Here is a 20,917-nt window from a genome sequence, read left to right on the forward strand (position 1 = left end):
GATAAGGAGGGAGTTCCCGTCGTGGCGCAGTGGTTAACGAATCCGACTAGGAACCATGAGGTTGAGGGTTCGGTCCCTGCCCTTGCTCAGTGGGTTAACGATCCGGCGTTGCCGTGAGCTGTGGTGTAGGTTGCAGACGCGGCTCGGATCCCACGTTGCTGTGGCTCTGGCGTAGGCTGGTGGCTGCAGCTCCGATTCGAACCCTACCCTGGGAACCTCCATATGCCGTGGGAAGCGGCCCCAGAAATAGCAACAACAACAACAAAAAGACAAAAGACAAAAAAAAATAATGATAAGGAAAAAAATAACAGCAGAGAAAACAGACATATTACATACAGAAGAACAAACATAAGAATCACAACAAACTTCTCATCAGAAACTATGCAAGCCAGAAGATAATGGAAAAACGAAAGTGCTGAAGAAAGAAAACTACCTACTCAGAATTTTACACCCAGGGAAAACATCTTTCAGAAAGAAAAGCAAATAAAATAATTTTCCGGACAAACAAAATCTGACACGATTCACTGACATCAACCCTGCACTACAAGAAATCTTAAAGGAATCCAACAGGATGAAATTGATACCAGATAAAAACATGGATCTATACACAGAAATAAAGAGAACCGGAAAGGTTAAACACGTTGGTAAATAGTTCAACATTTTCTTCACATTATTTGTAATGTCTTCAAAAGTTAAGTGACCGTTTAAAGCAAACATAACTAGGCATTTTGGTGTTAAGAACACATGTAGAGAGAGAATCACCAAAATGACATTATGAAGGAAAGGAGAAGAAAATGAAAGACTGTTGCTATAGGGTTCTTACCATTTACTAAGGGGTATAGTATCATTACAGTAAGACCATGTAAGATGAATATACATATTGCAAATGCCAATGCAACGACTACAAAAATAAAAGAGGCAGAGCTAATAAACCACGAGAGGAGACCATGGAATACCAACAAAATACTCAAATAATACTAACAAATTCAGGAACGGAAAAAAAATGAACAAAGAACAATTCCTTAGAAGGTGGAAGAGAAAGAAAACAGCAATATTTAAATCTATTTCAATTCAAACAAATTGATAATTAAATTAAATGTAAATGGTGTAAATATGCCAATTATTATCAAATGTTATTGGACTGCAAGAATAATTAAATGCTGTATAAAAAATCCATTTTAGGAGTTCCCGTTGTGGTGCAGTGGTTAACGAATCCGACTAGGAACCATGAGGTTGCGGGTTCAATCCCTGGCCTTGTTCAGCAGGTTAAGGATTCACCGTTGCCTTGCTCAGTGAGTTAAGGATCCGGCATTGCTGTGAGCTGTGGTGTAGGTCACAGACCTGGCTTGGATCCTGAGTTGCTGTGGCTCTGGTGTAGGCCGGCAGCTACGGCTCCGATTCGACCCCTAGCCTGGGAACCTCGATATGCCCCGGAAGCAGCCCTAGAAAAGGCAAAAAGACAAAAAAAAAAATAAAAATCCATTTTTTTTTTTCTTTTTAGGGCTGCACTTGCAGCATATGGAAGTTCCCAGGCTAGGGGTCCAATAGGACCTGCAGCTGCCGGCCTACGCCAGAGCCACAGCCACACAAGATGTGAGCCAGGTCTGCAACCTACACCTCGGCTCATGGCAACGGTGAATCCTTAACCTGCTGAACAAGGCCAGGGATCGAAGGGTAGGAGTTGGGTTGGTAAGCCGCTGAGCCACAAGGGGAACTCCAAAAAATCCACTTTCAATATGAAGACACAAATTGTATAAAACTAAAAGGATAGGAAAATACATAGCATGCAAGCACTAACCATAAGAAAGCCGGATGAGCTATATTAACAACAGGCAAAGTAGACTTCAGAACAAGGAATGTCACCGAGGCTAGTGAGGGACACTTAAATTTTATGATTATAAGGGATCAATTCATCAAAAGGCATAGTAATTCTAAATACATATGGCATCAATAACAGAGCTGCAAAGTACATGAAGCAACAACAGACAGAAACGAAATGAAAAATAGGCAAATCCACAATTATATATATTCTGCCTTCAGTAATTGATACACGTGTAATCACAAATAAGTGAGGATATAGAAGAATGGAGCAACGCCATTAACCAATTTCACTACATGACTTTATAAAACAGTCCATCCACTAACAGCACAAAGCACATTCTTTTCAAGTTCACATTGCACTTTTCACCAAAATATCCTATATGTTAGGCCGTAAAACATGTCTCAATATATTTAAAATAATTGAAATCATGCAGGGACACATCTATGGCCACAGTGGAATTAAACTAGAAACAAATAATAAAAATATCTGGAAAAGTCCCAAATATTTGCAAGTTTAAAAAAGCTGCTAAATGTTACTTTTACTTCCAGGCAAGACGAAGTATGAAAGGGCTTTACCTTCCCACTTGAATCAACTGAAAACAAACTAGACAAAATATGCAAACCTTGTCACTAAAAATAGTGGACATCAGGAGTTCCCATTGTGGCTCAGTGGTTAACGAATCCGACTAGGAACCATGGAGTTTCGGGTTCGATCGCTGGCCTCACTCAGTGGGTTAAGGATCCGGCATTGTCGTGAGCTGTGGTGCAGGTCACAGACGTGGCTGGGATCCCGTGTTGCTGTGGCTCTAGCATAGGTGGGTGGCTACAGCTCCGATTCGACCCCTCACCTGGGAACCTCCATATGTCACAGGTGCGGCCCTAGAAAAGACAAAAAGGAAAAAAAAAAAAAAATTGGACATCCGGTGATGAAAAACAATTACCCCTTGAAATATAAAAGACAAATGAGATAAGTCCTAATATTGCACCACATCAATACCTGGAGAGGGTTTGCAGGGTACAACAAGGGAAGGGAACCTAGGAAGTCACCCTGAACTGAGTACACAGAGATGAGACGCTGAGGAAATGAGAATGACTAGCGTTCACATGACAGAGCGCCAGAAAGGAGAGCGCTGCAAACAAAGAGAAGTCCAGGGATGTTCAGGGGTCTCCCTCGAATATTCAGAAAAGTACTGATCAATGCGTGCAAGTGAGGCAACGACCCAAGGCCAGGGAAATAACCAGCAAAAAAAGACCACCAGGAACAGTGCCCAGAGATGACACACAGTCAGGAACAGTGCCTGTTGTCTACAGTCAGTGTGGGAAATCGCATAATTAAGTGAGCATCTCTTAGAGCTGCGGTTCCCAAGTGGAAGGCTGTTTTGTCCCTCAGGGGACATTTGGCAATGTCTGGAGACATTTTTGGTTGTCACAGCTGGGGGCATGCTGCTGGCATATAGTTTGGAAGGGCCGGGATACTGTTAAACATCCTGCAATGCACAGGAGAGCCCCCCACCACAAGGAATGACCTGTCCCAAAATATCATTGAAACTGACATTGAGAAATCCAAGGTCGAGTAATAAAAAAGGATGTTGCCTCAGTAGTGGTGAAAGATAAACCCTAGACTAAACCCTGTTCTCGCCCAACTAACGGAGTTTTGTTCATGCAAGACTTGAAAGGATCAATCTATTTCCAAATAACTGTATCCCAGAACAAAACTCAAGAATATTCATTCAGTATACAATAAGGTAAAACAGACAATTCCTGACATCCAATTTAAAAACTACCAGACAGGCAAAGAAGAAGAAAAACACAACACAAAATGAGGAGGAAAATCTATTGAGGTCAAGAGAGAAATGACATGGATGGTGAGATTCGTACGAAAGGACATTCAAACAATTTTTTTCTTTTTTTTTCTTTTTAGGGCCACACTTGTGGCCTATGAAAGTTCCCAGGCGATGGGTTGCATTGGAGCTACAGCTGCTGGCTTATGCCACAGCCATGGCCACGCCAGGTCTGAGCCATGTCTGCGACCTACACCACAGCTCATGGCAACACCAGTTCCCTGACCTACTGAGCAAGGCCAGGGATCGAACCTGCAGCCTCATGGATACTAGTCAGATTCATTTCCATTGCGCCACAATGGGAACTCCAAAACAATTATTATCACTGTATTCCATGTGTGCAAGGAGCTACAGGAAAGATAGGACAGGTTAAGTAGAGATAGGGAATGGCTAAGATGAAAAATATACTAGATGGGATTAATGACAGATTACACATTGCAGATGAAAAGATTATGAAGACATAACAATGCACACCATCTAAAATGGAACACAGTGAAAACGAGCTAAAAGCATAAAGAAATAAACAAAGCATCAGTGAAATGTGGCACGACTGCAAGCAATCAAATACATATATAATTGAAGTTCTCAAAAGACAGCGGAGAGAAGGAAAATTCAAAACATGCTTGAGGAAATATGGCCAAAATATTTCAGAAGTTAATGACAACTATCAATCAGCAGACCCATGAAGCTCAACAAACCCAAGGATAAGAAACATGACGAAAGCTACACCAAGGCATATAATAATCAAATGGCTTGAAACCAGTGATAAAAAGAAAATCTTAAAAGTAGCCAGAGGAAAAAAAGAAAAATATAGTATGTATAGATAAACAAAGATAGGATAACGGAAGATTTCTCATTGGAAATCACACTAGATGGTTCCATTCACACGAAAGTCCAGAAGAGGGATCCACAGAGACAGAGAGCCTGACAGCGGTTGCTTAGTGCTGGGGGAAGAGTGGGGACAGAGTGTAGGGACGTGATAAAAATCTAAACGTGCCTATGGTGCGGTTGAACACAGCCCTGAACACAATAAAAACCATGGCATTGTATGCTTAAAATGGGTGAATTCTGTAGTAGATGGATAAACCTCAATAAAGATGCTGAAAAAGATAATGGAGTGTTTTAAAGAGAAAACATTGTGCCAGGGATTTATAATATACGCTGAAGAATAATGTATGAAAATGATAGCACAAAGGTCAGGAGGGGAGAAATCGAAGCATACTTCTGTGTGGTTCTCACACTTTATGTGAAACAGTATAATGTCACTTGAATGCAGATCGTAATAAGTACAATAATATATATAATAAACCTTACGGGAAGCACCGAATAAGGACACTGAGAGTTACAGCGAATAAACAAACAAAGGAGATAAAATGGAAATACAAAAAAACACTGGGTTCATCCAAAAGACGGCAGAAAGAGAAACAAAGAGATTTAAACCCAACAGTATCAAGAATCAGAATACATATAAACCGCCTAAACGCCACACGCACAACGGTTGGAGATAATTAGATCGGATAAAAAATAAAACCCACCTATATGCTGCCCATAAGAAAGCCACTTTAAATATAAAGACAAAAATAGGCTAAAATCTCATGCCGACACTAGTCCAAAGAAGGCTGGAATTGCTATATTACTGTCCAACAGAGCAGATTTCAGAGGAAAGAATATTATTAGAGATAAAGAAGATCATTTTTTTATCAATAGAACATAACAAACCATTTCCGAACCTAAGAACTGAGTTTTTAAATATGTAAAGAAAAACTAAAAGAACTTCAAAATTAGTAGAGAAAAATCCACCGTTAAAATGGGAGATGAGGAGTTGCCATGACGGCCCAGCGGTTAACAAACACAACTAGTAACCGTGAGGAAGTGGGTTCGATCCCCGGCCTCACTCAGTGGGTGAAGGATCCGGCGTGGCTGTGAGCCGTGGTGTAGGTCGCAGACACGGCTCGGATACCGCGTGGCTGTGGCTGTGGTGTAGGCCGGCAGCTGCAGCTCCGATTCGACCCCTAGCCTGGGAATCTCCATGGGCTACAAGTGTGGCCCTAAAAAGACAAAGACAAAAAATAATACAATACAATACAATACAATACAATGAGATTATAATACTCCTCTCCCTCCATAGCTGATAGAAAGTATGTACATAAAAATCAGCAGACCTAAACAAGAAAATCAGTCCATTGGACCTAATTAACCTACGCAGCAGAACACACTTTCGTTTTTACATGCACATGGAACGTTTACCAAGACATGCCATACTGGGGCCTTAACACAAGCCAAATTAAATTTTAAAAGATTCAAGTTATATAAAGTGTGTTTTCTGACCACTATCGAATTACAGCAGAAATCAACGGGAAAGATATCTGAAAAATCTCCAAATATTTGTAAACTAAATAAAATACATATAAATAACTTAGGAGACAAAGAAGAAATCACAATGGAAATTTAAAATGTGTTAAAACTAAATGAAAAGGGAAATACGGCATATCCAATACGTCGAAGAAAATATATTGCATTATACACCTCTGTTGGAAAATAAGAAAGGTCTCAGATCAATGATCTCGGCTTGTATGTTAAAGCACTAGGAAAAAAGAGCAAAGGAAACCCAAACTAAGCATAAGAACGGAAATAATAAGGATCAGATCAGAATCACTGCAATAGAAAACACAAACAATAGACAAAATCAATGAAAGAGAAATCTGGTTGGTTGGTTTGTTTTGCTTTTTCTTAGGCCCGCACCCAGGGCACATAGAAGTTCCTAAGCTGGGGTTGAATTGGAGCTACAGCAGTCAGCCTACGCCAGAGCCACAGCAACGCAGGATCCGAGCCACGTCTGTGACCTACACCACAGTTCACAGCAACACTGGGTCCCCAACCCACTGAGCAAGGCCGGGGACCTAACCCGCATCCTCATGGTTCGTAGTTGGATTTCTTCCTGATGCGCCACAACGGGAACTCCAAAAATCTGGTTTATTGAGTTAATCTATACAATTGAGAAGCACCTGGCCATGATGATAAGGGGAAGAAGTGAAAAAAAAAACAAATTATCAATATCACAAATGAGAGAGGTGACATTACTAAAGATTCCACAAATATTTAAAGACCAACAAAAGGATATTATGCTTCAACACATGAAAATCAATTAATGCAATACATCACATTAACAGAATAAAGGAAGAAAACACATGATCATCTCAATTGGTACGGAAAGCATTTGAGAGAAGTCAACACCCTTTAATGATTTAAAAAAAAAAAAACACTCAATAAACTAGGGACAGAAGGAACCTAACTCAGCGGGGACAGAGTTTTAGTTGTACAAGATGAAAAGGGTTCTAAGGATGGGTGGTGGTGATGGTTGCACTGACCTGGACAATTGTAAATGGTTAAAAGGAGTTCCCATCATGGCTCAGCAGAAACAAATCTGACTAGCATCCATGAGGATGCAAGTTTGACCCCTGGCCTCGCTCAGTGGGTTAAAGGATCCAGCGTTGCCGTGAGCTGTGGTGTAGGTTGCAGACACGGTTGGGATCTGGCATTGCTGTGGCTCTGGTGTAGGCCTGCAACTCCAGCTCCGATTAGACCCCCAGCCTGGGAACCTCCACGTGCCACAGGGGCAGCCCTAAAAAGCAAAAAAACACAAACAAACAAAAAATCTCCAATATCCATTCATGGTTGAACCTGTCAACAAATTACAAATAGAAGTCAGTCTAAAAAGGGGGCCTGTTAGGAGTTCCCTTGTGGTGCAGTGGGTTAAGGACCTGGCATTTTCACTGCAGCAGCTCAGGTCACTGCTGTGGTGTGGGTTTAACCCCTGGCCTGGGAACTTCCACATGCCTCAGGTGTGGCCCCCCAAAAAAGATGTTTAAAAAAGCCCCACTAAAATTAACATCACACTTAATAGTGGAAGACTGATTTCTCCCTAACAGCAGGAACAAGCGAGAATGTCAACTCCGACCACTTCTATTCAACATTGTACTAGAGATCCTAGTTATTGCAATAAGGCAGTAAAATATATGGGAAAAAATATATACATACAAATACAAATTCTTTTCCTATACAAACAACATGATCATGTACACAGACTATCCTAAGAAATTAATTCATGAAAGATTATAGACTAAAAGCTAAAAATATGAAACTCTGATAAGACATCATAGAAGAAAATCGTTGCAGCTTTGGGTAGGCAAAATTTTGTTAAACTGGATGCAAATATGATGTATAAAAGAAAAAATGATAAATTCGACTTCATTAACACAAAAATATCTGGTCCTCATGAGAAAATACTGGAGAAGTGAAAAATCAAGCCAAGGGAACAAGGAGAAACTATCTGTAATACATATATCTGACAAAAGAATTGTATACACGAGGCCCCATTGTGGCTCAGCGGGTTAAGGCTGTGACGTTGTCTCCGTGAGGATGTAGGTTCAACCCCTGGCCTCGCGGAGTGAATTAAGGATCCAGCATTGCCACAAGCCATGGTGTAGGTCGCAGATGCATCTTGGAACAGTGTTACCGTGGCTGTGGTGGTGGCCTCTGCTGCAGTTCCTATTCGACCCCTAGCCATGAACTTCCATATACTGCAGGTGCTCCTATAAAAAGAAAAACACAAAAAAATTGTACACAGAACGTGCAAACAAATCTTACAGCACAATGGTCCGAAAACAACTCGATTAGAAAATTGACAAAAGACTTGAACAGACCCATCATAAAGATGGTATGTCAACGGTCACCAAGCATAGGAACAGATATTCCACACCACGAATTATCAGAAACATGCAATTTCAAACCACACAAAACATCTCTAATAGTTAATATTAAAAAGATTTTTAATACCAAGTGTTGGCAAGAATGTGAAATGACTAAAACTCTCATTTACTGCTGGTGAGACTATAAGAGGATACAACCAATTTGGAAAACTGACAGTTTCTTAAACTGCTAAGCAAACACCTAACATACATCCCAGCCACCCCACTGCTATGTATTTACCCAAGTGAGTTAAATATAAAATGTTCACAGCATATTTATTTGCAATACTCAAAAATTGAAAACAACCCAATTATTCCAAACATATGAATGGGTAACTCAGTGTGGCACATTGACACCATGGAATACTACTACACAACAGAAAAGAAAGGGCTACTCTGCAAACAACACCACTGAGTCACCAAAATATTAGTGTCAGCGAAAGAAATCAAACACAAAAAGGGTTCATGTGCCCTGTTTCCATTTTTATGAACTTCTAGGAAAAATGTATCTAGTCTATGGTGATAGAATGTATCTCTTTTATTTTTATTTTATGGCTGGCAACACTGTGTCTGAGCTGCTTACAGCATCACCAGAGCCTCAATCCACTGAGCAAGACCAGGGATCAAACCTACATCCTCACAGGCACTATGTCGTGTTCCTAACGCACTGAGACACACCGGGAACTCCCAGAATGTACCTATTTTAAATGTATATAAACCATATATCTGAATAACTTTAAAAAAAAAAAACCCACATGTATTAGGATGGCCCCAAACTGACAATACCAATTGTTGGCAAAGATGCTGAGTAACAAGCGTTCTCATTCATCGCTGGAGGGAATGCAAAATGATACAACCACTTTGGAAGACAACTTGGCCGTTTCTTGCAAAGCTGAACATAGCCTTGCCAAGCGATCCACTAATCCTGCTTCGAGGTATTTACCGAACTGATTTGAAAATGGATGGCCTCCCCCAAATCTGCATGTGAATGTTTACAGCTGTTTTAATTGAATTGCCCCAAACTGGAAACGACCAGGATGTCCTTTAATAGGTGAATAAATAAACCAGGGTATATCCACACCATGGAACATACTATTCGGTAATAAAAATCAATGAGCTGTCACACCATGCAATAGCCAGCACACACAAAAATACATTTTGCTGAGTGAAAGAGGCTGTATACTGTAGGACTCGATTTAGATGACATCGTGGGAAAAGCAGAATCATAGAGATGGCGAAGAAAGCGAGGTGCCAGGGGTTTGGAGTGGGGTGGGAGGGGGTTGAATACAAAGGATTATTTTACGTCAGTGAAACCATTCTGAATGGTACTATAATGGTGGGTACGTGAGGCTATGCATTTTCAATTCTTTTTCCCGTTTTTTTAAAGTTTTATTTAAAAATAAATAAAGGTTGATGAACGTCGGGTCGATGGACAAGGCGGTGAGCATTTCTGCTGTACAACAAAGCGACTCAGTGCTACACGTACACACATCCATTCTCTTCCAGATTCTTTGCCCACGTAGATGATCACAGAGCCATTCCTTTGCCAAACCCATAAAACTTCACAGTACAAAGCGTATCCCTTAAGTACGCAAATTTTGCAACGCACTTAGGATGTCAAGGGATCCCAAGGTGAAATGCATCGTGTGAAAAATAATCTAACTGCCTTACAAATTAATGAAACAACCTTACTGAAAGGGGTTGGGGGGAAGCGCTGAGCTGAAGAACTCTGGCGATGAGAGGCGTCTGTAAGGCTAAAGACAGTGGGAACCGTGCATAATCACTGTTCTCTAGGTGATACATTTGTTTCCCGCTGTGCGTTAGCAATTCTGGTACCTCTAGACGTGGATACTTGGACTGACCCAAGTAAATGGATGGCATATGGCAGGAGCCAGATTTCTCACTGCTGGACTGAGAGGATACAGACGAGGAAGGAAGGCTCCAATGAACCCCATGGTTCTGATACTTGTAGAGACAACTGTATGAACTCATTTTAACTTACTATAGATACAGATGGTTCCAAATAGAAATATTTATGGAGGAGTTTCTGTTGTGGCTCAGCAGTAACGAACCCGACTAGTCTCCATGAGTGTGCGGGTTGGATCCCTGACCTTGCTCAGTGGGTTAAGGATCTAGTGTTGCATGAGCTGTGGTGTAGGTGGAAGACAAGGCTCAGATCTGGTGTGGCTGTGGCTGGGGTGTAGGCCGGCAGCTGTAGCTCCAATGGGACCCCTAGCCTGGGAACCTCCATATGCTGCAGGTACGGCCCTAAAAAGACCAAAAATATATATGTATTTCTAGACATGTGTGCATGTACTCAGGCTCGTACATGCACATACGTTTCTTTGCACTGTCAGCTACGGTCTTCGAAGCAATGACTCCAGCAACAAGCACGCTTAGTGCCCAGCTCTCAGTTTTTTCGTCTTCAATCTTTACCAGGTCTCTTTTGGAGAACTGGCTGATTCTAGGAATGGGTCAGGACCTATATAAGATGATCCTACTAAAGGAAGTGCTAAAAGTAAGTAGATAAATAAATAAAACAAAACCCTAGATTGATAGGGTTATGTCAAAGTGCTATACGTGTCAACTGAAAGAGCTGCCAATCGCCAGACGTGGAACAATTTGAGCGACAAAATAAACACCTTGTTGGATTTTACAACCTGAAGTACAGAGTAAATGTACATGAGTCCCTATTACATAATCAAATAATTGAAGAAATAAATGGACGAGAAAAAATAAATCTCCCATGGAGAAGAATTCCAAATAATTTATGTACTCACCCTCACCCCAAGGAAGTGGACGGTAATGCCCCACTCCTCAAATGTGGGCTGGGCAGTGACTTCCTTCCAAAATGGTGCACTTAGGAGCTCCCTGGTGGCTCAGCTGTTTAAGGATCCAGCATGGTCTCTGCTGTGGCGCCGGTCATGCAGAAGCAGGTCGAGGGCGCAGTCGGAAAAACAAAACAAACAAAAGGATGTAGTTAGGAAGGGAGGAAATGGACTAATTTTACAGTGGACAAACCTAACAAACACTACGGCAACCAGTTCAATAGAGAGGTGTATGTTGCTGGCGTATAATGACTCTTGACATAATGACATGAAAATGGCGCTTTACTGCTGGGATCTTTCCCAAACCCATAACCTCATCTAATCACAAGAAATACAACAGACACATCACAACTGAGAGTCATTCGGCAAAATACCTGACCAGTGCGCTTCAAAACTGTCAAGGTCATCACGAGCAAGGAAAGTCTCAGGTACTGTCACGACCCTGGAGCCTCAGGAGACGTGACCACCGAATGTAATTTAATATCTATCCTGGATGGAATCCTGGGACAGAAAAGGGACATTAGGAAATCTGAATGAAGTCTGGACCAATACATTGATATTGGCTTATTAATTGTGACAAATGTAGGACAGTAATGTAAGATATCAATAACATGGAAATCTGGGGGGGGTGGGGGTGTATGGGAATTCTCCACATTATTTTTGCAAATTTTCTGTAAAGTTAAAATTATTCTAAAGTTTACTGTTCTTTATTTTTTATTTTATTTTATTTTATTTTTGTCTTTTGAGGGCTGCACCCACAGCATATGGAGGTTCCCAGGTTAGGGGTCCAATCAGAGCTGCAGCTGCTCATCTACACCACGGCCACAGCAATGCCGAATCCAAGCAGCACCTGCGACCTACACCACAGCTCACCGAAACGCCGATCCTTAACCCACTCAGTGAGGCCAGGGATAGAACCCGAGACCTCATGGTTCCTGGTTGGATTCGTTTCCACTGCGCCATGACAGGAACTCCCCAGTTTACTGTTTTTTTTAGAAACCTGATGCCTGATCTGCCTCCCCAGAAATTCTGATTTCATTGGTCAGCTTTGTGGGCCGAGCATTGGGCATTTGAAAATCTCTCCAGATGATTCTAAGGTGGAGCCAGGTTTGAGAACCGGAGGCTGAGAGCCTGAGGATGCAGGTCTGATCAGGGCAAGTGACAAGAGCTGCATGTGTATCCATAATGCCTGTAGGCCCCCAACGTAATCTCATAAAATCATATTTCCTCAACGGATAACGCTTCCCTGTTTATAGGATAAACAGGCGGGACCAGACCAAATATCTCCTCTTATTATCCTAGATTCAATAGCCCTGTTCCACAGAGCTTCTGTAATGATGAAAATGTTCCCTATGCACAAAGTCCAAGATGGTAGCCACTAGCTCCATGTGGCCATTCGGCACCTGAAATGTGGCAAGACTGAAGAGGTGAAATTTTAATTTCATTGAATTAATTCAAATTTAAATAGCCACACAATCAAGGAGTTCCCTGGTGGTACAGTGGGTTGGATCCCTGGCCCAAGGAACGTCCACCTGCCATGGGTGGGCGGGGCCAAAACCCAAAAACCAAAACCCAACACTCCAGTCCTGAAGAAAAGATTTCTTAATGTTACTTTTCGGATTTGGACTCATTTTTTCCTCTTTCCAATTTTTCTCTTCCTACAAGTTGGAATCTCCTACTGGCTCGGAGGCAATTTTACACTGAAACGGCAGGACCAGGGCTGTGCACTCCCCCACCTCAGCCACAGAAGGACGGCCACCTCCCTGGGCCTCTCCCCGCTGCGGTGCCTGCTGTCTGTCGGCTGCAGGAAGGAGCCATTGTGCCCTCGCAGGAGAGCATTCCCTCCACGCCTGGACCCCCCCTTCTGAGTTATTTTGGTTCCGTCCAACTCTAATTTTTCAACCGCGCTCTCCGGAGTTAATTCCAAACTCCTAAAGAAGCAAGGAAAATAGAGTCTCCTGGCAGAAGGCTGCAGCTGTTCTGCTATTTGTCTCCGTTTAAAAAATAGCTTCTCCCCAACCCTGTACCATATCCACGAATTTCTACTATGCTGCGCAGCTAATGACCACATTAAGCATTTGGAAGGTCTGCACGATGGTATTGCTGAGAGCTCGGTGGCAGAATACAATTACGCTATAGATTGCCGAGGCTGGCTGGGAAACATTCAGGAGAGATTCAGCTTGATCACATCCAGGGTCCCCGATTGCCAGCTCCACAGCCTGGATACTGGAAGCAAAATTCGAAACACTGCCGCCCGGCCTGGGCCGCACGCCTTGTGCCTGAGACGTGGTGGGGGACGTCCAGCTGTCTGTTTTCAAGAGGTGTAGGGTTTGCGTGGTTTTCACGATGCCTGGCGGTGAGGCGAGGATGGGTTTTTAAAAAGGCAACAGCTTCCGCTGCCAGAGGCTGTTCCAAGAGTTTCTCACTCAGATCAGGAAGAAAATCTCTATTATCAGGAGCAATTAGTAGAGGACCAAAAACTTGAGATTAGCATGAGAATTAGAGATTCTAAATTCTGAGCCACTGGACAGCAAGGCCTCTGTTCCTCAATTTTGCCACATCCCAGGCAGGACTATAGTTTGGGTTTTTTTTTTTTTTTTTTTTTTTAATAGCTTCATTGAGATATCGTTTAAATACTATAAAATCTTACCCATCTACAATAAACAATTCAATGATTTTTAGTAAATTAATTTTGTTTTGGTCTTTTTAAGGGGCACACCCACGGCACAGAGAGGTTCCCAGGCTAGGGGTCAAAAGGGAGCTGTAGCTGCCAGTCTACACCACAGCCACAGCCACGCTGGATCCGAGCGGCATCTGCCACTGACACCACAGCTCACGGAGACGCCAGATCCTTTAACCCACTGAGTGAGGCCAGGGATCGAACCTTGGTCCTCATGGATGCTAGTTAGATTCGTTTCCACTGAGCCACGACAGAAACTCCGAGTGTTTTTTTTTTTAATAGCTTCACTGAGATATAATTTAAATACTATAAAATCACCCATTTAAAATGAACAGTTCGATGATTTTTAGTAAATTCATATTTTTGCCACCACCACCACTCACCACTTTTAGAACATTTCTTCCACCACACAGAGCTCTGTCCTGGCCAGTCGGTCATTATTTATAATCCCTAACCTCCCCCCAGACTTAAGCAACCACTAATCTACTCTCTGTCTATACGGATGTGCCTGTTCTGCGTATTTTATATCAATGGAATCAGGCAATGTGTTCTATTTTGTGACTGGCTTCTTTCACAAGGCTCACACATGCCAAAGCATGGATTTTTTTTTTTTTTTTTTTTTTTTTTTTTGCTTTTTAGGGCTGCACCTGAGGCATATGGAAGTTCCCAGGCTAGGGATCGAGAATCGGAGCTGTTGCTGCCAGCCACAGCCACAGCCACAGCGACGCTGGGTCTGAGCCACATCTGTGACCTACACCACAGCTCACAGCAACGCTGGATCCTTGACCCACTGAGCGAGGCCAGGGATCGAACCTGCATCCTCTTGGATACCAGTCGGGTTCATTACCACTGATCCACAATGGGAACTCCTAAGTTCGTAATTTTTTTTCTTTTACTCATGGTGCTTTTTAAAAAAAGCAATTCGTAATTTTGTTTTCTTTTACTCATGGTGCTTTAAAAAAAAAATCATATCGAAAAGTTTTACAGCTAACAAAATGCCCTGCCCTTCTCTCTCAACAAATATACTTTCATGACAACCTGGAAGCCCAGGTTCAAGTGCAAAAACCTCAAAGTTCTACACCTACAGGTAGAACATCCGCCCCCAAAAAGTGACCTACCGCCTACCCCCTTCTCTTCTCACTCCGGCTCCCTTCCTCCTGTCAGGAAACTCACTCGCACTTCTAAACTCCATCCCCTCTCCCCCCAAATAGCAAACTCGTGCTTCCCAGCCACCCTCTGGTCACACAGGTGCCCACACCGACGGCATGTGTGTCCCTGGGAAGACAGACACCGGGAAGGGGCTTGCGAAGGCTCTGGAAATGGGCTTGTAGCCACTTAGGCAAGGAATTCAGCTTCCCAGGTTTTTATGGGGCATCTAGAAGGGGGCCAGCTGCTCTATGCGGGCACACCTCCGACAGTCCACTGTCCCCTCCTCAAAGCGAGGCCATCTAAAGCCCAGGCACCAGAGTGGGGCCTCTTTCGGCGCAGGTGTAAGCTTGGTCCCAAGCCTGCCAAATCCTGCGGGGTCGAGAGACTGGAGGAAACGGCAAACAGCCGGCCGGTGGTCCCAGACTCGACACCGGAGGTCTTGCTCCTCCGTGGGCTCCTATCCCACCCTGAAAGCCAAGACGGGCCACGTGCACCAGCGGGCTGACCCACGCAACCACCTTCCGTCAAGGCAAAGGGGGAAGCAACCTCAGAGGGAACAATTCAGTCTTGGGCCTATCAAACCTGGGCTGGAGGTATACATACCTCCACTTCCCTGTCCTCTTTTCCGCAAAAGGATTTTTTTTGTTTTTTGTCTTTTTGCCATTTCTTGGGCCGTTCCCAGGCTAGGGGTCCAGTTGGAGCTGTAGCCGCCAGCCTACACCACAGCCACAGCCACAGCCACGTGGGATCCAAGCACGTCTGCAACCTACACCACAGCTCATGGCAATGCCAGATCCTTAACCCACTGAGCGAAGCCAGGGACCAAACCCGCAACCTCATGGTTCCTAGTCGGATTCGTTAACCACTGCGCCACAACGGGAACTCCTCCCCAAACAGATTTCAACCTGCACACTGACAGTCTCATCCAAAGACCTATGGTTTCCCAGGGCTGTCGTCTACGGCGCTCCAAGACCCTCTCGCGAGGACAGGGGGACAGCTATCACGGAGTAAGGATTTCCTGGCTCCAGGTTCTCCTTACCGTTATATCCAAAAGCAATACCCCTTCATTTTATCACGGGAAGTTTCTACCTTTTGACCCCCTTCATCAATTTGAAAAGGTACAAATTTGCAGTATAAAATAAACAAGCTGTGGGGATGTACTATACAGCATGAGGCGTATAATTAATAATACGCTCCTGCCTATGTGAACGTTTCTAAGAGATTAAATCTTAAAATCTTCATCACAAGGGTGAAAGAGAAAAGAAAAAATTTGCATAACTATGTATATGGTGGCGGACGGTACCTGTACAGACTGTGGTGAGCATTTTGCAGGGTATACAAACACTGAACCTTGACATATGCCTGAAACTAATATAATGTTATATGTCAATTATACCTCAATTAAAAATGTCTGGGGGACACGATTATCCCCAGTTGAAACCACTATACTAGGTAGAATATTATACAGCCTAGATAATGATAGGCTTACAAATTCTTTGTAATAAAAAATGTCTATGTAGCCATATAAAAACCAGAACAAAATATATATTCATAACAAGGCCACAAGGATGTCTTAAAACAGTGTGTGAATAAAGGTCGCGAGGGTGATGAAACGCTGAATGAAAAAAAATGTCCCTTTAAATGGTTGGTGAACACCAAGACTGCTCAGTAGCTGTTCCATGGTGCATGGATGGCCTGCAGCCCCTCCCAGAAGAGAGAACCCCGCATATCCCACCTGCGCCGCGAGCTGCCTGGTTTGAGCGGAGCCAGCAGCTCTGGGTATTCATGCCTGAGCAAGCTACTGATAGGAAAGCGGGGCAACGCGGGCAGACAGGCGACGGTCTGGACGGTCCACGAACGAGGGTGCCGATGTGTCGCAATTCTTTTGGTTCAGGTGGGACATACGATGCTCATTCGCTCAGCACCAAGGGCTGGCCCAGGACTCGGGACCAACTCAGCAGCCGCCATCTGTCATCTGCCACACACCTTCTTGTGTTGCCTGGCTCAGCTTGGCTGGAGCCTCTGACCGTGCCCAAGTAACCACTTCAAAGACTGCCATAGACACTAGAGCTCTGTGGTGGTAGAAGCTTCCAGAAGATGGATGCCTTCAAGAAAGGGATGGCCACCAGGATGGGGGGGGGGGCATGCTGATACCCAGCAGCACCATACAGACTGGCACAAACCGGAGAGATTTTGAAGAGGGAGAGGAATTGGAATTGGCCCACGTGCAGTTATGTGGACAGGTGCTTTCAGGAACAAACAAACATCTAGCTGCCAGGACCTCAATTAGCTCCCTATTAAATGCATCAATGTGACAGAGACGGGGCGGGGGGAGGCTGAAGCTGAGAGCATGGAAACAAAGAGGGACAGAACGTGTTGGACCACAGCACTGATTTCTTTTCTTTATGGATTCCTGAAAGTTCTAGTACTATTACCCACAGAGTGATTATCAGCAGGCTCCCAACTTCCTAATAGTTCCTCTCTTCACAGTTCGGTTCACCACCCGTCTTTCCTTCCATCGCTCTGTGTCAGAAAAAAATGGGACAGCATGTGATGTAGAAAATTCATTTCAGGAAATGTTAGGTTTTTAAAAATTACTTATTCACTTAACAAACCCTTCTTGAGGTTCGACTCTGCGCTAAGTAAGCCCTATGCTGGATGCTGGGATTATCATGACGGATGGAACAAACACGGTTGCCGATCCTGTGAGATTTACACCCCATCAAGGAAGACGCATAGACAGAAGCAAACTCAGAAGCATAATAGGAATATCATCAAATAATGAAAATGATTTTGAAGACAGAGTAGCAAAGTGACTATAAAGACAGGTAGCCCAGGGAGTTCCCTTGTGGCACAGCAAGTTCAGGACCCAGCTTCTCCCTGTGGAGGCGCTGGTTCGATCCCTGGCCTGGCACAGGGAGTGAAGGAGCCAGCACTGCCGCAGCTGTGGCGCAGGTCTCAGCTGTGGCTCAGATTTGATCCCTGGCCCAGAAACTTCCATATGCCACAGGTGTGACCCCCCCAAAATGGTAAAAATAATAGCAGCTAATTTTTCTTACAAATTGCCTTGTGCAGAGCCTTGTTCTCCAACCCTGTTCTAAAGTCTTTACAACTCTGAGTTAGATCATTGCAATAAACTGTCTAAGCGCATTTTGGTTTTTGACTCCTAAGGGCTTTCAAGCCCCATCCCTCCTGCTTCCCTTTTGCCCCACATCTCAGCAATGCAGGAGCTCTATCCTGGGCACCAGCGGGGATTTCAAACCATGGACGGCCCTGCCCCCATGCAAAACTCCCTCACCAGCTCCACCCCTCGCCGCAACGAGAACCCGGACACCTGCTCACGGCTGTTTTGTCCTACACGGGCCCCGAGTCCTTCACCTTGGGCGATCTTTCTGCTGTTTACTATGTGAGTAACCAACTGGATCAGGGCCCTGTGCCGGCTGCAACACCATATCCCAAACCTGGTGATGGAAAAACGACAGACAGGGATTTTCTTACAGTTCCGGACACCGGAATCAATTTCACTTGCCTGACATTAAGGTGTTGGCAGGGCCACGCTTCCTCCGGAGGCCCCAGGGCAGACTCTATCCCCAGCTCTTTCAGCACCTGGTGGCTGCCAGCATTCCTTGACTTATGGCCGCAGCCTCAAAACTGGAATCTTCAAATCTCTCTCTGTTTCTCTTCCTACGGCCTTCTCCTCTGTGTGTGTGTCACCTGGTCTCCCTCTTGGGAGGATGCATGTGACTGTCCTTAGGGCTCCCCCAGATAATCCAGGCTGATGGCCTCATCTCAGGATCCTTGACTTCATCACATCTGCAAAGACCCTTTCTTTTCTTTCTTTTGCTTTTTCTTTCTTTTTCTTTTTTTTTTTAGGGCCACACTCGCAGCTTATGGAAGTTCCCAGGTTAGAGGTTGAATCGGAGCTGCATCTGCTGGCCTACACCACAGCCACAGTCACAGCGACATGGGACCCAAGCCGCGTCTGCGACCTACACCACAGCGCCGGATCCTCAACCCACTGAGCGAGGCCAGGGATCGAACCCACATCCTCATGGATACTAGGTGGATTCGTTTCTGCTACACCACAGTGGGAACTCCCCTGTAAAGACCCTTTCTTAAAATAAGGTAGCGTTTATAGGTCCCGGGGATTAGGGCTTGATGTCTCAAGGAGCCATTTTTCAGCCTACCACACACGCGTTGGTGCCCATGGGTCACTGTCCCAATATCTGAAAATTCTCATGCGGGGGCAGGCTGTCTGGTATCCAGCAGGGGATGGCAAAAGCACCTGAATAAAACAGCAATATCGGAGTTCCCTTGTAGCTCAGCAGAAATGAATCTGACTGGCATCCATGAGGATGCAGGTTGGATGCCTGGCCTCGCTCAGTGGGTTAAGGACCTGGCGTTGCCGTGAGCTGTGATGCAGGTCACAGATGGGGCTCGGATCTGGCATTGCTGTGGCTGTGGCGTAGGCCGGCAGCTACAGCTCTGATTCAGCCATATGCTGATTCTCCATATGCTGCAGGTGCGGCCCTAAAAAGACAAAAAAAAAAAAAACTGAAAAACCCAGCAATATTATTCCCAGTTCACAGACGACTGGACTGAGGAAGAGCAAAGCTTGAGGAAGTGAGGGAGGGTGTGCTTGGTTTTGTTTCTTTCAACAGGGCCACTCCCTCGTTACCTGAAAAAAACCTCATGAGTCCTTACCAGCAAAAGAGGCACGAAGTTGAAAGGCCATCTGCAGTGCGGTTTGCTGGCCTGGGTGTGCTGGAGGAGAAAAAAAGAAAAAAGTCAAGACCTAAAGAAGCTTTGTCAGGTCCTAAGGAGAGGGCGAGCCGACTGTACCTGTTGAGCAGAACAAATACCTGAATGCATGCAGGCAGCTGGCAGGTGCCTCCAAAGCGATGGTGGAATTTTCCCATCTCTTTATATGGAATTAAAGCTATATCGATGTTACCCGCCGTCCTGCTTCTAGTAAGCAGCAGATACTCAACTGACTTCAGCAGTCACCGTGACAGGAGTCGCTCTGACATACTGTTTTTCGTAAGCATCAGGCTTACTTGGACGTTTGCCCCTCACAGTTCTCGCCCAGTTTTCCCCAGACAGTTGCTGGAGCACGTGTGATCCTTCGATATTCCTCAGTGTGCTTGGATTCGGTTCAATTTCCCCACAGGAGGGAGAAGATCTGGGTTCAAAGCCCCGTTCCATCACTCTGGCTGCATGACACGGAGCAAATCCCCTCTTCTCTCTGGGTCTCAGATTTTGCGTCTGAAAAATCAGGGAGGTGTCGGGTCCCATTCAAAAGCACACAAGTCCCGGGAGTTCCCTGGTGGCTCAGCAGATGGAGCATCCAGCTTCATCACTGCTGTGGCGCGGGTTCGCTCCCTAACCTGGGAACTTCTGCATGCCATGGATGTAACCCCCGACCCACCCCCCCCAAAAAAAAATAAAGAAAAGGAAAAAAGTGCCTATGTCTTCAGAGTGGCTGAAGCTCCGGAGACCTTCGCCAGAAAGAAATGATCTAAAAGGAAACTCTCCGACCACATGGGAGGCTGCTGTCTTTGCAGAGTTGGTCCCGAATTCTACTACGTGGCCTTAGGCACAGAAAGGCAATCATTCTTCTTTGCAATGACTCTAACAGATCCCATTCTTGGCAATTACTGTAGGTGGGAATGAGAAAATTCTTTCATGACGAACAAAAGCCTTTGTGTCTTTTCCAAGCAGTGGCAAACTGCCTAGATGGACACACCAAACCACCCTGATGGAAGACCTGGGATGTCTAATTTGAAAAACAGACACACGTGGCAGTAGAAGAAAGGCTTCTGCCTACATTCTCCATCTCTTTGCCTCTTC

General features: G+C 44.5%; 1 long non-coding RNA gene across 10 annotated transcripts in view; it reads right to left on the minus strand.

Annotated features, from left to right (window-relative positions):
• Positions 1-20,332, minus strand: part of LOC110257799 (uncharacterized) — a 37,239-nt gene extending 16,907 nt beyond the window's left edge. The window contains exons 1-6 of one of the 10 annotated variants that reach the window (XR_014834604.1): positions 19,930-20,332; positions 19,772-19,831; positions 18,446-18,528; positions 17,507-17,590; positions 11,613-11,739; positions 11,191-11,317 (exon numbers count right to left, since the gene is read on the minus strand). This is a non-coding gene — a long non-coding RNA (uncharacterized LOC110257799). Of the gene's footprint in view, positions 1-11,189; positions 11,321-11,612; positions 11,740-14,846; positions 17,591-18,365; positions 18,529-19,771; positions 19,832-19,929 lie in introns of those variants that run through there. The other 9 variants (XR_014834602.1, XR_014834603.1, XR_014834606.1 and 6 more) reach the window with 9 other exon arrangements.
• Between the last annotated feature and the right edge of the window lie 585 nt (positions 20,333-20,917).

This window comes from Sus scrofa, chromosome X (genome assembly GCF_054392235.1).
Source record: "Sus scrofa isolate SSC_HxYL_T2T_F1_AM1 chromosome X, Sscrofa_HxYL_maternal_Yorkshire_Landrace_v2.0, whole genome shotgun sequence".
Lineage (NCBI taxonomy): Eukaryota > Metazoa > Chordata > Mammalia > Artiodactyla > Suidae > Sus > Sus scrofa.